At 42.6% G+C, this 17663-nt stretch overlaps 1 protein-coding gene and 1 pseudogene across 1 annotated transcript in view; one reads left to right on the forward strand and one right to left on the reverse strand.

Moving 5' to 3' along the window:
- The window catches only part of LOC116644484 (zinc finger protein 19-like), an 88383-nt gene that overhangs the window by 40131 nt on the left and 30589 nt on the right, over positions 1 to 17663 (forward strand). The window contains exons 3-4 of the mRNA XM_032424079.1: positions 10278 to 10451; positions 15094 to 15250. The gene's annotated coding sequence lies outside the window, so the exon portion shown is untranslated. The remainder of the gene's footprint in view (positions 1 to 10277; positions 10452 to 15093; positions 15251 to 17663) is intronic.
- LOC116644483 lies at positions 12969 to 14014 on the reverse strand (annotated as a pseudogene).

A 17663-nucleotide genomic window follows, 5' to 3' on the forward strand; every position in this document is an offset into this window, starting at 1 on the left:
ATGGTAAAGAGTCAGCCACTGAGCTAGAGTCTGATTTTCTCAGGGGTCAAGAAGAATCTTTCTGCTGGTTATACTACCCACTCCTACCTTTACCCAGACCATTGCTCCCTGTGTACTAGGACTGGAGTTTCTTCACTGCTACACTTGGCTACATGTCTTTCCTGTTCACTGACATTAAAAGGACAGTCAGGGGTGCCTGGGAGGCTCAGTTGGTTAAGTGTCCCACTTTTGATTTCGGCTCAGGTCATGATCTCAGGGTTGTGAGATCAAGCCCCATGTCAGGCTCTGTGCTGGGCATGGAGTCTGCTTAAGATTCTCTTTCTCCTTCTCCCTCTTCCCCTCCCCGCCCTCAAAAAAAAAAAAAAAGAACAGTTGGGCTTTCCTTGAGTTCCTTTTTACATGGGGGCTCCAGAATTCTACACTTTACTCAATATGGAACCTGCAATGTGAATGTCAAGACTTGAAACCTGAGTGACATTACCCTCCCTACATTGGTCACCAGCTCTGTGTTACTATGTAATAAGCATTTACCCATGTAAATGCTGGTGTTAGGCTTGACGAGGGTACAGGCTGGATTTAGAGAATGGATTCTGGAGGACTAGAGCTTTCTACTTTGGTTGAGCATCTGCGGGCTGCACAGGTTGGACCTCAGCATCCTAGAGAGCCAGCACCTCCTGAAGAAGTGTGCCAGGAAGGGAATTTCGGTTGCTATAAATCCTATTATCAAATGGACAATTGCCTTCAGTAGAACCTGCTTCCCTGAGCTGGGCCCTGGGGGCGGAGACCGGACTGGGGATCCCTTGGCCTTTATCTCTGTGTTAAAAGTATTTGTTTCAGTAGTGGGAGAACAAGTCGGATTAGGGTAGGTCAGGATGAAGGAAAAGGTAAACATGGTATTAAGTTTCTTGTTGGTTCTTACTTTCTTGAGGCCCCTTAATAGGACAGAGAGGGTGAGAAAATGGGGAATAAAGAGTCAGGAGTTCCTCCTAAACCTCAGTGTCGGTGGTGGTTCAGGAGCTGGACATTATTGGACAAGAGATGCCTTATTTGGAATTGGGCCAAGATATAATCTGAGATGAGAATTCTACCTCCAGGCTTTCAGAAGATCTCCAGAGCTTTATATAGGTGATCCATGATAGCCTAGACAAGGAGTTTCTGGGGATGAAATCTGAGGAGAGTAAAGAGATGTCTTCTGGTGGTCTCTAACCCCATGTACCACATTGGTCACCCTTATATAACTCAAATTTGCTTCCTTTTCTTTTTGTTCACAGACACTATCTTTGCTCAGGCTCTCAATTTTTCCTGCTTGAATTTCTGCCAACAACCCCTCAACTCTTCCCTCAACCTCCAATCCTACTCTCTCCAGTCTTTGCTTCACCCTGCAGCTAGAGTGATCTTTCATTGTATAGATCCAATCCCAATCACTTCTCTGATGAAATGCTGCAGTGGAGCTCATTATAGACAAGGTGAAAATTTTTTTGGCCTGCCATTAAGTACCTTTAAGAGCAGGTGTCTCTCTTCCCTCCATCCTAATCTTCATGCAATAAATTCCAGAAATATTTGTTGGTTGCCTATTACATACCAGGCTTTGCTCAAGGCCCTGAAAACTGCAGTGAATAAAAGACAAAATTTCCTGCCTTTGTGGAACTTTCATTCTACTGGATGGGGGACAAACACATAAATAAAATGTGTGGAATATCAGATTGTGGTAAGTGCTATGAAGAAAAATAAGGAAAGAAGAAGATAGAGATTGTGGTGGGGATTGTTCCGATTTTAAATTGAGGCGTCAGGGAAAGTACATTTTGGCAAGGACTTGAAGGATGTGAGGGGGGGAAAAAGCAAGAGAATATTTGAGGAAAGACCATTCCAAGCAAAGGGAACAGGCAAGTGCAGAGGTACTAAGCTAGGAATCTCAAGGAAAGCAGTGTGACTAGTCAGAATGAGTAATTGGGGAGTAAATAAGGAAGTTGAGTGTTTGTCTTTATTAGTGGGAGTTTGATTCCTACTTTGGGTGAAATGGGAAGCTACTGGAGGGTATGAATTTGAATGACTTATATTCTGAAGGGATCATCTGGGATACAGTGAGGGGAATAAACCATAACAGAGTTAAGGGCAGAAGCTAGGAGATCAGCTAGGAGGCTAGGCAAGAGACTAATGGCTTGGATCGGGGTAGTAGCAGTGAAGGTAGTAGATTCCACAATATCTATTAAAACATATATTTTAAAGATAGAGTCAAATAATTCACTGATGGATCAGATGTGGGGATAAGAGACAAGTCAGGGCTGACTCAAGGATATGGTTGCCATTTTTCAAAAATGGGAAGAATTAGGTTTGGGGTGGAAATCAGGTATTTGATTTGAGATGTGTTAATTTCAAGATGCCTATTGGACATCCAAGTAGGAATGTTGGAGTAGGCAGGTAAATACAGTCTGGAGTTCAAAGGAGAGGTCCAGCCTAGAGACACACATTTAAGGGTTGTCAAGATAGAGATAGTATGTAGAACCATGAGGCTGGATGAGAACATTCTGAAAGAGTGAGAAGATAGAGAAGAGGACAAAGGAAACCGGAGAAGGAATCGCTAGCAAGTTAAGAGGAAAACGAGGGGGCGCCTGGGTGGCTCAGTTGGTTAAGCAACTGCCTTTGGCTCAGGTCATGATCCCAGGGTCCTGGAATCGAGTCCCACATCGGGCTCCCCCTGCTCTGCAGGGATCCTGCTTCTCCCTCTCCCTCTGCTGCTCCTCCTGCTTGTGCTCTCTCTCTGTCAAATAAATAAAATCTTAAAAAAAAAAAAAAAAAGAGGAAAACGAGGGGGTATAGTGTCCTGGAAGCCAAGAGAAAAAAGTGTATCAAGGAGAAAGGAGTATTTAGTTGTGTTAAAAGCTTCAGAAAGATTAAGAAAGATATTGACCATTGGATGTAGCAAGATCGATGTTATTAATGATCTTGACTAAAGGACATTCTGTGGAGTCATAGGCATGAAAATCTGTTGGGAAGAAAGGAATTGGAAGTAGGGAAGATAGCCAACTGACAGTGTCTAAAGGGGATGAGAAATGGGATAGTAGACGGAAGTGAGGTCAAGAGACAGTTTTTTGTTTTAAGATGGGAGAAATAACAGCTTGTTTACTTATTGGTGGAAATGGTCCAGGACAGAGATGAGAATGGTTAGAGTGGTGGAATAAGGTGTACACGAGTGGAGAGTTGGCCCAAGTTAGGAGCACATATAGTTCGTCCTTATTAATAGGAGGGAAGGTGGACTGAATGAGCCTAGATGCAGGTAGGTGGGGAGATGATGTTCTGGGAGTTTGTGAACATTCTCTTTTTACTGTTTTTATTTTCTTGCTGAACTAGTTGAGAAGGTTGTCATCTGAGTCTGAGGATAGGAAAGAAGTTGTGGGAAGTTTAAAGAGAGAGGAGAAGATATGGAATGGCCATTAATGAGGATGGGTTAGTAAGTATACTCAGGTAATGTAAATGGGATTGATGAGTGACATTGAAGGCCTCTGCAAGGTATGTGGTCATAAACTTAAAGTGAGAGCAGTTGGCATAGGTGTGTGAATTTTCCAGCCATGTTCAGCTGTTGCACTTGTGCAGACATAGGTGGAGAGTTAGATTTAATTAAGGCTTGTGTTCTGTCAGAGAGTAGAATGAAGTGAGAGAGGAGAAAGGGAACCAAGGATGTATTCAAAAGAGTGATTATAATAAAAAGCCACAGAATCTAAGTAGGATAAGAGGTGAAACAAGGACATGAGGGGAATAACTGAGCTAAGGAGGAGGACAGGCTTTTTGAGGGGAGGAGGTTAAGGATTTTAGAAATAAGCATTTTGGAAGGATCATCTCTAAGGATGTTGAGATCGTGTTGGAGCTGGGTTACAAAGGGAGAGTGGCCATATGGCTGGAATGAGAGTAGCATAGTCTGGTTAACATCAGAATCAAAGTTGGTCAGTGTTAAGAAGCAGGGAAGCAGAATGGTCTGGAAGCAGAATGGGGAATATTAGAGAGTAATAGAGGACAGTGATTATTCCACTGTGGGATGTGGGAGAAAAACAGCCACCACCTGAGAGGGCTGCAGAGGAAGCAGCATCCTCAAAGGAGACCCCAGTTTCCTTTAGAGCAAAAAGGTGAAGAAAAAATTCAGAGACTTTGAAAAAAGAAGGATTTTGCTGATCCTGACAATGAATTCCTAAGGATTTCAGGAGGTGGGGGATCTGGGAAATGGGGTCAGAGAACGGGATGTACAGGGCCATTTTTGATGAAATGCAACTGATAATGAACAACCTAGGATCCTCGGCTCCTTGTGTGACTGGCATGAAGCTGGATAAAAGGAATCATGATAACAGATAATGATGGTCTCAAGGAGGACCATCATTGGTCTATTGACGTGGTCTATGGTCTCAAGGTGGCCAAACTGGATACTGTTGGGAGTCCGAGGTGCACTTGTTGATGCTTGGCAGTGATGATGTAGAGGCAGGGCAGGGGTGTTGTCTTATCCAGAGCACCTGAAACTCCAGAAAATTAGAAACTTCATCCTTGAGAGAACTAGTATTAACACTTCTGCAAATGATGCACAACATCTGGAGTCAGCTCGACTGAAGGAACTGGAGTTTTAACTAAGGAAGAAAGGAAGGTAATGGTGGTGCTTGCAGCACTGACTGGCAGGGAGTTCCTGGGTGCTGACCCAGATGACAAGGCCATTGTCGTGGCTCAGTGGTGCTGTTAGGTGCTATCTTTCTGTAGACCTTCAATCTGATGATTATTGTGTCATGGTCATAAGAAGGCTGCTGCATATCTAGGACTCACATTCTAAATTCCAGACAGAAAATGGGGAGAAGAGGTAAAGGGTACTTGCAATCTCTGAAGTTCTTCTTAGTTCATGTGGGTTGCTCTGCTAAACGTTCCTTCCCTTCTCTTTGATCTAGCTAACTTCTGTTCTCTTTCAAGATTCAACTCAAGTCAACATCACCTTCTCAGGGACACCGTTCCTTATCTCCATAGGTTGAGTTAGGTGCCCCTGGTCTGCGGGTTCATAGCCTGTGATAGATTGCAGTGCTGACCCCAGTTCTCCTGTCTCTGTACCTGTGCCCTGTGCCATATAACTCTGAGTCTAGTCTCAGCCATGCAACTTGCTTTGACCAGTGGGAGGTTTTTAAGCAGAAGCTTAAAAGTCACTTGTGTAGTTGGGCTTGTACTTCCTCTTGTGCCTGAGCCACAGCCATGAGAACATCCTGCTGGAGGACGAGAGACACATGAAGCAGAGATGAGCCATTTTTTTTTTTTAAAGATTTTATTTATTTAGTTGACACAGAGAGAGAGACAGCTAGAGAGGGAACACAAGCAGGGGGAGTGGGAGAGGGAGAAACAGGCTCCTGGCTGAGCAGGGAGCCCGAGGCGGGGCTCAAAGCCAGGACCCTGGGATCATGACCTGAGCCGAAGGCAGACGCTTAATGACTGAGCCACCCAGGCACCCCGAGATGAGTCATTTTTATGAGACCATTCTAGATCAGCCAACAGCAGCCAGGCCCTTTAGGGTGCCCAACCAAGATCAACTGAACTGCCTAGGCCACTACCCCAGATGTATGAGAAATTAACAGTTATGGTCATATATCACTGAAATTATGTGGTTGGTTGTTACTCAGCATGGCAGTGGCATTGGATCATTGCTACAGAATCCCTCGGGCATAGCTCTGCCCCAAGCCTTAGCCCTGTCCCCCCAACCAATGTTGGGGAGCTCCTTTAGAACACGGTCACCTTTTATTGTATAACTAGCACCTAGCACAGTGCCTGGCACGTAGAAAGTGCTCAGTGAAACTTGTGAAAGGAATGAATGAATGAACCTTTGTTCAAGCTTTAAAAAGGAACTTGCTGCACAACAGGTGCAAAATTACCCATAACTAAATGTGACCAAGTGAACTCACCCACAGAAAACCTGACTCAACAAGTTATGTGAAACTACAATAAAAAATAAGCTCTTATTCCAGATGAAAGTGCTTTTCTACCTCAGGTGCAATGGTCATGCCTTAAACACTGGGCACTCAGTTTTATAGTTTATTACATTGTGTAGGCAGTTTAAAGATAATCTAAATCCCATAAATATACTTTTAAGAGTAGGGTGTAAGTGGATATGACTCAGTCCTACATATCCTTACATATCCATACCAAACCACTGTAATTACTGACATTTCTTAATAATGTCAAGAAACTTGCACTGCTTTAAAAAAAAACACTATTTGAATATTAACATAAAAAAGAGAATTTCAACTAGTGGTCTGCAGAGGAAAAGATATCTAGTAACCTAGTCACGTATGGGGGTGTGAAGGTAAGAATATCATTCTTTTATTTTAATTACAGCATAATTAACATACAGTGTTATATCAGTTTCAAGTGTACTGTATTCAAGTGAATATAGTGATTCAACAATTCTATAGGTTACTCAGTGCTCATCACGGATAAGTGTACTCTTAATCCCCTTCATCTATTTCACCCATCCCCCCCCACCTCCCCTCCGGTAACCATTGGTTTGTTCTCTATGGTTAACAGTCTGGGTTTTTTTGTTTGTTTCTTTTTTCTTTGTTCATTTGTTTGTTTCTTAAATTCCACATATGAGTGAGATCACATAGTATTTGTCTTTCTCTGACTTACTTATTTCACTTCACACTATACCCTCTAGACCCATCCATGTTGTTGCAAGTGGCAAAATTTCATTCTTTTTTATGGCTGAGTAATATTTCAGTGTGTGTGTGTGTGTGTGTGTGTGTGTGTGTGTGTGTATCTCACCTCTTCTTTATCCATTCATCTATTGATGGACACTGGGGTTGCTTCCATAATTTGGCTATTATAGACAATGCTGCAGTAAACAAATTAGTGTCTTCATATTCTTTGGGTAAATACCCAGTGGTAGAATTACTGGATCACACGGTAGTTCTGTTTTTAATTTTTTGAGGAATCTCCATACTCTTTTCCACAGTGGCTGCACCAGTTTGAATTTCCACCAACAGTCCTCGAGGGTTCATTTTCCTCTACATCCTCACCAACACTTGTTTCTTATATTTTTTATTGTAGCCAGAGAGTATCGTTTTTGTGAAAGGTCAGCAATCACCTGGCATGGCATGTTTTGGGGGCTTAGAAAGTAATTTTACCAAAGAAGATTCTGCAGAGAAATAGTAAACAAGACTGGGAGTAACTAATATAATGTTAGATGTCAATTATATGTACATTTAAAAAAAAAGATTTTATTTATTTATTTGACAGAGAGAGACACAGCGAGACAGGGAACACAAGCAGGGGGAGCGGAAGAGGGAGAAGCAGGCTTCCCCCTGAGCAGGGATTCCGATTCGAGGCCTGATCCCAGGACCCTGGGACCATGACCTGAGCCGAAGGCAGACACTTAACGACTGAGCCACCCAGGCGCCCCAATATGTACATTTTTTATAAAAGGCTGGAAGTGGCGGGGCAGAATGGATTCCAATTGTGGAAGTCCTTGAATATAAGGTTAGGGACATTTTAACATTATCTTTTACTCAGAAGAGGATAAACAGCTCTTGAGCAAAGGAGTGATATAATGAAGGGTAGGGTCAATCTTAACTGCTAGATTCTAACAGTATTGTGTGGATGGCTTTCACAGGAACACATTTAATAGTCATATTAAATTTATGCTTTATGCTGGCTGCAAATGACAAGCAATTATTTTGAAGTCCTAAGATATGCTGTCCTCCTGCAGATAGTCACTTAGCCTGTTGTGTCAGGAGTCCATGAATTACTATTTTTCCCCCTCTGGCTATTGGGCTGTCTCATTTTCTTTTATTCTGCTTTTAATACACTCCCCTGTCTCTGCTTGTCCAGTTCTATAAAAAACTGTTACAGCCAGGGGTAGAAGTCAGAAGTAATACCGATTGGGACTCCATGTAGCCAATACCAGAATCAATATTGGGATAAACTTTTCTTAAGCACCTTTTCCAAGGACACATCTCACCTGGGTTTTGGTAGTATTTACCTTTTTTTTTCTTTTTAAGAATTTTTAAAAATTTTTTAAATTTTTTATTTTTTTAAAAGATTTTATTTATTTATTTGACAGAGAGAGAGAGAGAGAGAGAGCGAGAGCAGGAACACAAGCAGGGGGAGTGGGAGAGGGAGAAGCAGGCTTCCTGCCGAGCAGAGAGCCCGATGCAGGGCTCGATGCCAGGACCCCGGGATCATGACCTGAGCCGAAGGCAGATGCTTAACGACTGAGCCACCCAGGCGCCCCAGTATTTACCTTTTGGGTGTGAGGGGGTCATTGTGTTCTTGAAAAATGTTTCCTAATCCACTGATTGTATTTGCTACATGGGTGTCACTGTTCCTTTTTATTCAAGTGGAACTCGTCTCCACCTTACTCCCAATTTCACCTTGCAAACTCCCATTCAGCTTTCTAAACCCTGTTCAGAAATGCCTTGTCTGTGCAACCTTTCCTTATCCCCATGCCCAATTCTGTCTCCTCTTACCCCCCACATCCCCCGATAGAAATGATCATTCTCTGGGTTGTACGAACGTCTGTAATTATGCATATTCCTGTACGTGTCTGTCTCCCCTGTTGGACTGTAGGAGCCTTGAGGTTCCTCCCTTTTGTGTCCCCAGCACCAGGCTGGGGTACACAGTAGGAGCTCCGTTAATGTTGTGAATCCAAAGAGAGAGAACCAAAAAGCAAAAAGGAAAATTCTAAACTCTCCTAACAATTTAAGCAGAAGATTAAGGGACAACACCCAAAACCATCTCCACTTAGATTCATGTTTTTCTTCTTTAAAATGTTTGGGAATGGAGGTTTCCCATTCCCTTCCTATAGCCATCAAGGAAATGTCAGTGCTGCCCCTCAGGGGTTCCCCCGTGGACTCCTGCAGTTGTGTGCTGAGCCCTTCCCATGACACCTTGACCCCTCCCAGGGGCCCCACCAGGTGTGGTTACTTTTTCTGCCTAGCTGAGTCTTCAGTGTGGATGCTCACTTTACTCACTTTGTCCTGGTTTTCTCACATTTTCTCCATCCAAGAACTTTGTTTTCTTCCTCTTGAGGAGCTCCGTCTTCCCCACCACATCCTCCTCCAGCCACCGCTTCCTAGGAGAGCAGGCAGGAGGAGACATTGTCTGGGCTCCCTTGTGTGTTTTCTTTTACTCAATGTACATTCCTTCCAGTTTTTTCACATCTGTAGTCAGATAAGCATGAAGTGTAATCAGTAGGCAGTGAGGACTGAATGAACATGAGCACAATTTATTTAGGGGGTGAGAAGGATGTCTACACTGACAGGCTGGCTCTTTCAGCTTCTTCTAGCTTCCTACACTGGCCTAGATTTGAATCTGGCACATGGGTCTTGGGGAAGCCAAGTCACAAAGCTTCGCACACAGCCCAGTTCTCAGGGTGCCAAAAGAACCAGGGAAGGAGCAGGCAAGTTTCAAGGGCTGACTGGGGGACCAGTTGGGAGAAGTTGAGGGTGGACAGTGGGGCAAAAGTATGCTGTTAACCCCTTTGAACTCCTCAAATGTGTAGCAAAGCACGGCCCAGGTAACCCCACTGCTCTTAGCTTTAGGGTCTTTTTCCAAGTACTTTCCCCAGTGACACAGTCAGGTCATTGCTCAACCATGCCCTCCCCCACCCCTGCATTTCACTGAGGGAACAGTTCAGGTTAGAGTCGCCCCAGGCCCTAGGTTAGAAATTGTTGGAAATAGAGAGTTTGGCCTAGGAGAAGAGAACGAAGCAGGGTTGACCAGTCACCTGTGGAGGGGAAGTAGCAAAGAGATAGAAAGCACGAATGGTGATTTGTGCTTGTATTTTTCTCTAGCAAATCTCCACAAGTAGAATATTTTAAGCTAGTATAGTGGCGGTTTTCCTAAACACATAGTATAATCACATAAAACAATTATGATATCATCTTTATGGAGTCTTGAAATTAACACACATTTCTTTTTTAAAAAATGCAAATATCTTAGACCTGAAATGTTGACAGTGGTTGTAACAGTCAAGGTTGCCCTAAAAAGCAGAAGGTACCCTAAGTTGCAGTTTAGTAGGGAATTTCTTCTAAAGGGTCCACTTGTAGAAATGTAAGCAGCATTAAGGGAATCAACAAGAGAACGTGAGGTACCCGGAGTCTGGCAAAAGCAGGAAGCCCTTAACACCCACAGACCTGTGAAAGCTGAAGGTGTGGGAGAGGGGCCTCTGGACGGGAGCTGTTTCTGTGGCAGAAGCAGCCACTGCCTGAATTTAGGTGATGAGAAAGGAGGGAGTGGGAAAGAAACACCCATCCTCTGGTTTCCTACAGGTGCTTCCCATTGGCTGAACCCAACTGGAAGCCAGAAGGCAAAGAAGCTCATTGGTGCCACCCTCAGGGATCAGCCTCCCAGGGCCCAGAGGAGGGCAGAGAAGGGCGGAGAATGGATCTGGGGAAGAGGGGACATGCAGGGAATGACCAAGCCCAGTCAGCGCCAGAATGAGGGTAAGGAGAGGGAGACCGAGCGAGGCAAGTGCAGGGTGGGATCCTGCCTTTATTACAATTTAGGTATTGTGTCATCCTGGATTTTTTGCAATAATTTTGTTTTTTAAAAACTATTACATTAAAATATTATTTATCTTGATTACTGAATTTTTTAGCATCCCCGCCCCACCCCCACTCCCTTAAATTTTGTACCACTGACTTCACTCTAATCCTGGCCCTAAAGGGATTCTCTCTGGATAAAGAGATTGTGGGTGGTTTTTATTTTCTCATTTGTGCTCAACCTGTATGTTCTAATTTTTTCAAGTGAGCGTGTATTTCTTATATAATAAAAACAAATGCAAAATTTTCTTCTTTGAAAGTAGGGATCCTGAGGTGCCTGGGTGGCTCAGTCGGTTAAGCAGTTAAGTTAAGCAGCTCAGGTCCTGATCCTGGGGTACTGGGATTGAGCCCTGTATGGGGCTCTGTGCTCAGCAGGGAGTCTGCTTCCCCCTTTCCTTCTGCTCCTCCCACCTAGCTCATGATCTCTCTCTCTCTCAAATAAATAAATAAAATCTTAAAAAAAAAGAACTTAAAAAAAAGTGGGGACCCTTTATTCGTGCAACGTGGAGCAGACTCAACAAGAAAATCAAATGTTTATTGAATGAATTAAAAAACTTGTGTATCAACTCTATTTCCAAATCCTACCTCTTCTCAAGTTCTAACTCAAATGCCACTTTCTCTTGAAACATTTCCTTTTATCCCCAATCACATTGGCCTACAAAGGCCTACACAATGTGTGCATGGGCCACCCCTGTCCCTTCATGGCTCCCTCTTCCCTCCTGCCACGCACCCTCTCCCTCACTTGGTTCCTCTATATCAGCCCCCTCCTGGATATCACTCCTGGCATGTGGGGAGCAATTGATTAATATTTGGTGAATGAATGCATGAATGAATAATGTAGCCTCTTCCTTTTTTTGTATCATCCTTGACATAATCTGTTTTGTTCTATATAGGTGTGTATTTATCTTACCTCCCCTATTCTTAAGCAACTCAGGCCATCATCCTACTCACTTTGATGTGACCCTTGGTGCCTGGCACATTGCTTGGAATGTAGTCAATGATAACTACCAAAAACAATAGTAGGAAGAGCCGTTTTTTGAGTTACTATTATGAGCCAAGCCCTGTGTTAAACATTTACAGGTATCCATCACCTCATTTATTTATCTAAATGATTGTGAGGATGCAACATCCATAGAAAGACATGTGGTCATAAAAGGGACCTTCCGTTTTTAGTTGTGCTTTACAGCTAAGGAAGGTGAGGCGTAGAAAGGTTAAGTCACACGCTAGAGGTCACTTTGCTAATAAGTGGCATGACAGGAAAGTGCAGTCCCAAATTATACCAGATCAGTAGCTCTCAAAGTGTAGTCCAGGAGCCACTGGGGTTCCCAAGGCCCTTCAAGGTGTCTGTATGCTGAAAACCATTCTTGTGTGCCTACAGTGATCTGCTCAAGGCTACATGCCATGTGCTATCAAACACCTTAAAGGCAGAAGTAGGGATAAGAATTCCGCTGTCATCTGTAGGCCAGACACTAAAGAGATTTTCAAAAATGTAAAGGAATGCCAATCTTTTCACTTCATTTTTTTTTCTTTTAAGATTTTATTTTATTTATTTGAGAGAGAGAGTGAGAGATCACAAGAGGGAGAAGCAGACTCCATGCTGAGCATGGAGCCTGATGAGGGACTCCATCCCGGGTCCCGGGATCATGACCTGAGCCAAAGGCAGTCCCTTAACCAACTGAGCCACTCAGGTGCCCTCACTTCATATTTTTATGTTTTGTAAAATATGGTTGTTTTTCATAAAACATGTTATTTATGTTAACATGTAATGTGTTTATTATTGTTATTTTAAAATAAATTAAGAAATACTTAAAAATTTTATTAGTGTTAATTTCTAATATGGTCAATATCAACAGATATGGCTCATACTTAAACAAAATCTCTTTGGGGTCCTCAATGTCTTTAAGAGTATTATGGGGCCCAGGGACCAAATCGCTTGAGAATTAGATGTATTAGGTAATATTTAAGTTTCTTGTCAGCTCTGAAATTTCAAGGTTCTCCATTCATGAAGCAATTTAGGTCATACATAACTTTTGGAAGGCAGGGGCAGGGGCTCCAGGTCATGAGGCAGTCTCCGGGGCAGCTCAGAGAAATGGGGCCATCTTGGGACTGGATTCTGTGTCTAGGTTCAACTTTGTTTCACTGGTCTTGGGTACCTGGATTTATTCTGCTCTTAACTGTTCTATGGACTTCTGGAAACTCCTGTTCCTGTTTTGGACTCACCCATAACTCCCAGTTATGATTCACTTCTCCCAGACTCATTATTTTACTCTGTCCCTCATCCTGTTCTATGCTTATATGATGTGTGTCAATGTTTACCTTGACCCTTGATTAGACCTTGCTGCCAACTTTTATTTTATCCTCCAACCAGATTTATTGAACATACCAAAATTCTGTGTACAAAGTGACATGGACCTGCTGCTTCAAAACATGATCCTTTCTTACTAATATTTTGATGTCAGTCCATTGAGTGTCCAAAAGCAGCTTACTCTAAACTTAATAGAAACGTGCCCAGTGCACACTAAAGAAATGGTGTCACTACTGGAACTTTAATAGTTCTACAAGATAATTAACATTGAGCCCTTATGACAGGCTTCTGGAGAACTGATATGAGATATCAAGAAGTCATTTTGTACACTGTCCTTGTGATAACATGATGTTTCTGGATCATCATGTTTCCGTTATCTTTTTTTTTTGTAGTTTTATGGTTTTATTAACACAAATATGACATGCACACAAGCTGTCTGTTCATTTTCTTCGCTGCACAACCTGGCATTGGCATTGGTGACTCTGATTGCCAGTTGGGCTGCTCTTTCCACAATGGTTTTGTGGTTTTCGGAGGAGACATTGTGAGCAATCTCCGCACAGTAAGATTTATTGCACATCAGCAGCACTTCAAGCTCCTTGACGTTGTGGACTAGGAACTTCCGGAAGCCACTGGGCAACATGTACTTTGTTTTCTTGTTGCTCCCATAACCAGTGTTGGGCATCAAGATCTGGACCTTGAATCTTCTGCGCACCCTACTGTCAGTGCCTCTGGATTTCCATCAGTTGTGCTTAATTTTGACATATTGGTCTGACTGGTGCCGGATGAACTTCTTGGTCCTCTTTTTAACGATCTTGGGCTTCACCAGAGGTCTGAGGGCAGCCATGATGCCCAGTAACAGATGGCTGCCACCTCCGCAGGCAGCGCTGAGGAAGAGAGGGGAACCATGTTCCCATTATCTGATTCTAGACACACCACAGGAATATCAGGTCTGAGGTTGGTGTAGCTGCTTGCTGGGCTAGAACAGATATCACCCCAGCATGCTTATCTGACAGCATCCCCTGGCATCCCAGATTAAGTCCTTGTGAATCAGTGCCCAGGACTCTCAACAATGGCTGGATTCTTCATTGTGTACTCCAAGTGCTGCTCCAAGGTCATCTCCATCCTCTCTGCTGTCCATCCAGCTCCTGCCCTGATGCCAACTTTCTATACTTAGTCTTCCATAAATGAAGGTCTTACAATATCCAAACACTTCCTGGACAACGGATTAGCCCCAAATATCTTATCTCATGTTGCCCAAGGCATGTACAGGGTTACAACAGATTTCATGATTTAAATTCTTTCTCGTTGCTTACCTCTGGGGAGGTAAAGAGGTGGAAGGAAAACTTACTCTTTTTTTTTAAATTTTTTTTAAAAATTTATTTATTTGACAGAGAGCACAAGCAGGGGGAGCGGCAGAGGGAGAGGGAGAAGCAGACTCCCTGCTGAGCAGGGAACCCAATGCAGGGCTCGATCCCAGGATCCTGGGATCATGACCTGAGCCAAAGGCAGACGCTTAACCAACTAAGCCACCCAGGTGCCCCCAAAACTTACTCTTTTGTAATACCTTTTGAATTACTAGCCAAAAAATAAACTAAAACTTTGTTTCAAATGAAGCAAAAAAATAATAATCTATCCTGAAATAACTTCCTTGTTTGGCTGACATCATTCTGCCCTGGGAAGGATCATCTTGCAGGGTGGTTACAGAAGTACAAAGTGCATCACACATCACTGGACAGTGAAGAATGAATATGCATCTTGGGATGGAAACTGCTTTGGGGAGCTTTATGTTTTTGGGGTTTTTTTCCTGCTCTTCAGTTAACTGAGTCACAGTTTGATGGAGCAGACTAAGAATATTCATTGGCCTCTGTTACTTTATGAAAATGATATTTTAAAAAAATCCAGATGCACTATATAAACAATATATAGTATACACACTGGATATGCTTCATACTTTCTGTTAATTTGATGGTATTTGATATAATTGGTGATTTCTTCATGCTCTGCATGTGGAGAAAGAAGGTGCTATTTCCAACCAAGTCATTTATTTGCTGTGAGATCTTTGGCCAAGTCTTGCCCTGGATCTCCATGACCCACATCTTCCACACAAGGGGAAGACTTGCCTTTGAGGGACAGTTGGGAGGAAAACACAGATCCAGACAATAAAGTCTTTTGGAAAGTTAAGAGTACTATTTGAAACCTAAGTAGTAGTAGTAACTATTTCTCACGTTTAATTCTCAGAACACTATGGAAAGAAACCGGAAACTAGACATTGGTTCAACTTGCCAGATTAGAACAAGAAGGCCAAAGAATGTTCCCTGAATTCCAAAGCAAGTCAGTGGTGAAGGCTGCTGTATCTGCCTTTTCCCAGCCCAAGGAAATATCCTCAAAGCTGGAGGTCAGTGGTCAGTGGTCTTCAAAGTGGGAATAGCAGCATCTATTTCCAGATCCTCAACTTCGTGTGGAAGCAGGGCTGATTGCTCCCCCGGGTTCTCCTTCCCACAACTGCTTTCATAATCTGCCCTTCTGCTTGATATAAAGAATACATACTCTTAACCTGCCCTGAACTGCCCTAGGGAGTCAAAAACCTCTGGGGCACCAAACAAAGAGACACTTTGAAATATAGATTTCTGAAAAGGCTCCTTTAATAATTAATCAAAAGAAAAAACCCCACCTACCTTTTGTCTTACATTGTCTTGTACATTTTTGGGGGGGGAAGGAATTGGCCTGAATTATGACAGTCTGAATTCAGATATTGTGTACTGGCATAGTGGGTTGCAGATGACTTCACCTCTCCCATCTCTAGTTTATTGTTGAAAAAACTTTGCTCCTAGCAACAACCCTGGGAAATCAAAGCAAACATCAAATCCTCAAAATGCCTACCCCCCCATATTTAAGATAAACTGTTCCATTCGGTACATTTCATTCCATACTCACCCCAGGATGTCTTTTATGGAAAGAAAAGGTACCTCTAAAAGGGTACAAGTTAATAATGCTGATTCCTTTCAAGGGAACTATCAAATTATTCAAGATATACTGGATAAATTTGCCAACAAAAGTTTCATGTGATTTCTTTCAGATTTTCTGTGCATTAATCAATACAGTAGTTAATAAGGTACTTTTATCAAAACATGTCCTGAAATATTTATTCCAGTAGCACTCAATCCTCATCTTATTTCACTTATAAAATGTTTAAAGATGCAAGTGTTGGGCTAATTAGTGCAATATGCCTTTCTCTTTCATTGGAAAGTTCAATCATGATGTCAAGCAAAAGTAGTAAAGTTAATTCTGATTTTTATACATCATTTTCTTTTCTTTTTTTAAAAAAGATTTTATTATTTATTTGACAGAGAGGAGAGAGAGAGAGAGTGTGTGAGCACACAAGCAGGGGGAGTCGGAGAGGGAGAGGCAGGCTCCAGTGCCGAGCAGGGAGCCCGATGCAGGCCTCGATCCCAGGACCCTGGGATCATGACCCGAGCCGGAGGTAGACGCCTAACCAACTGAGCCACCCCAGCGCCTCCATCATTTTAGTTGCAAAAGCTAAATACCTGATATTTATATATGCACATGCACACATCAAAGAAATATACCTCCCTCATATGTCTTGCTTTGTAAATAACTTACAATGTTAGTTGAATATTATATTGGAACATTATAATTAAGTGATGGCAAATAGCATAATTATTTTTATAAATTATTCTAAACGTGAATAAATTAATTATATAAGAGCTGCATTATTTGAATCTTACCTGCTTTTAGTCATGTGTTGTACAAGATGTATTCCATAACTTATTCCTCAGTAATTGTTATAATATTCCTCAAAAATGCCTATTAACACATTTACTTGAATTTCAAAAGTCAGGCGGAAATTAATTCTGATTTAGTTTATTGGTTTGAAAATGAGGATCAGAGTTGACAATTAGGTAATATGGTGAGTGTTTTTCATAAGTGGAATGAGACATATCTCCAAGACTTTTTTAAAAAGTGTATTTTGGGCGCCTGGGTGGCTCAGTTGTTAAGTGTCTCCTTCGGCTCGGGTCATGATCCCAGGAACCTGGGATCCAGCCCTGCATCGGGCTCCCTACTCTGCGGGAAGCCTGCTTCTTCCTCTCTCACTCCCCTTGCTTGTGTTCCCTCTCTCGCTGTGTCTCTCTCCATCAAATAAATAAATAAAATCTTTAAAAATAATAAAATTAAAAAGTGTATTTAAAATGTGAGATGAGGAAATTATTTTTTTTAAGATTTTATTTATTTATTTGACAGAGCGAGAGAGTACAAGCAGGGGGAACAGTAGAGGGAGAGGGAGAAGCAGGCTCCCCGCCAAGCAGGGAGCCCGATGCGGGGCTCGATCCCAGGACCCTGGGATCATGACCTGAGCCAAAGGCAGATGCTTAACCATCTGAGCCACCCAGGCACACCAAGGAAATTATTTTTATTGAAAAAATATTGAATTCAAGCTATGGTGCATTAGAATTAATATTTGGTTTTTCCAATATTTTCTGAGTATATCAGATTAAACGAGGTGTCTCTTACATGAAAGAGTAACAGGCAGGGGCACCTGGGTGGCTTAGTCAGTTGAGTATCTGACTCTTGGTTTCAGCTCTGGTCGTGATCTCATGGGTCATGGGATGGAGCCTACCTCAGGCTCCATGCCCATTGGGGAGTCTGCTTGAAGATTCTCTCCCTCTACCCCTCCCCCAACCTACATGTGCACCCCCCTTCTCTCTCTCTAATAAATAAATAAATCTTAAAAAAAAAGAGTAACAGGGGCGCCTGGGTGGCTCAGTCGTTAAGCGTCTGCCTTTGGCTCG

The sequence above is a fragment of the Phoca vitulina genome, unplaced genomic scaffold, assembly GCF_004348235.1.
Source record: "Phoca vitulina isolate PV1807 unplaced genomic scaffold, GSC_HSeal_1.0 scaffold30, whole genome shotgun sequence".
NCBI lineage: Eukaryota > Metazoa > Chordata > Mammalia > Carnivora > Phocidae > Phoca > Phoca vitulina.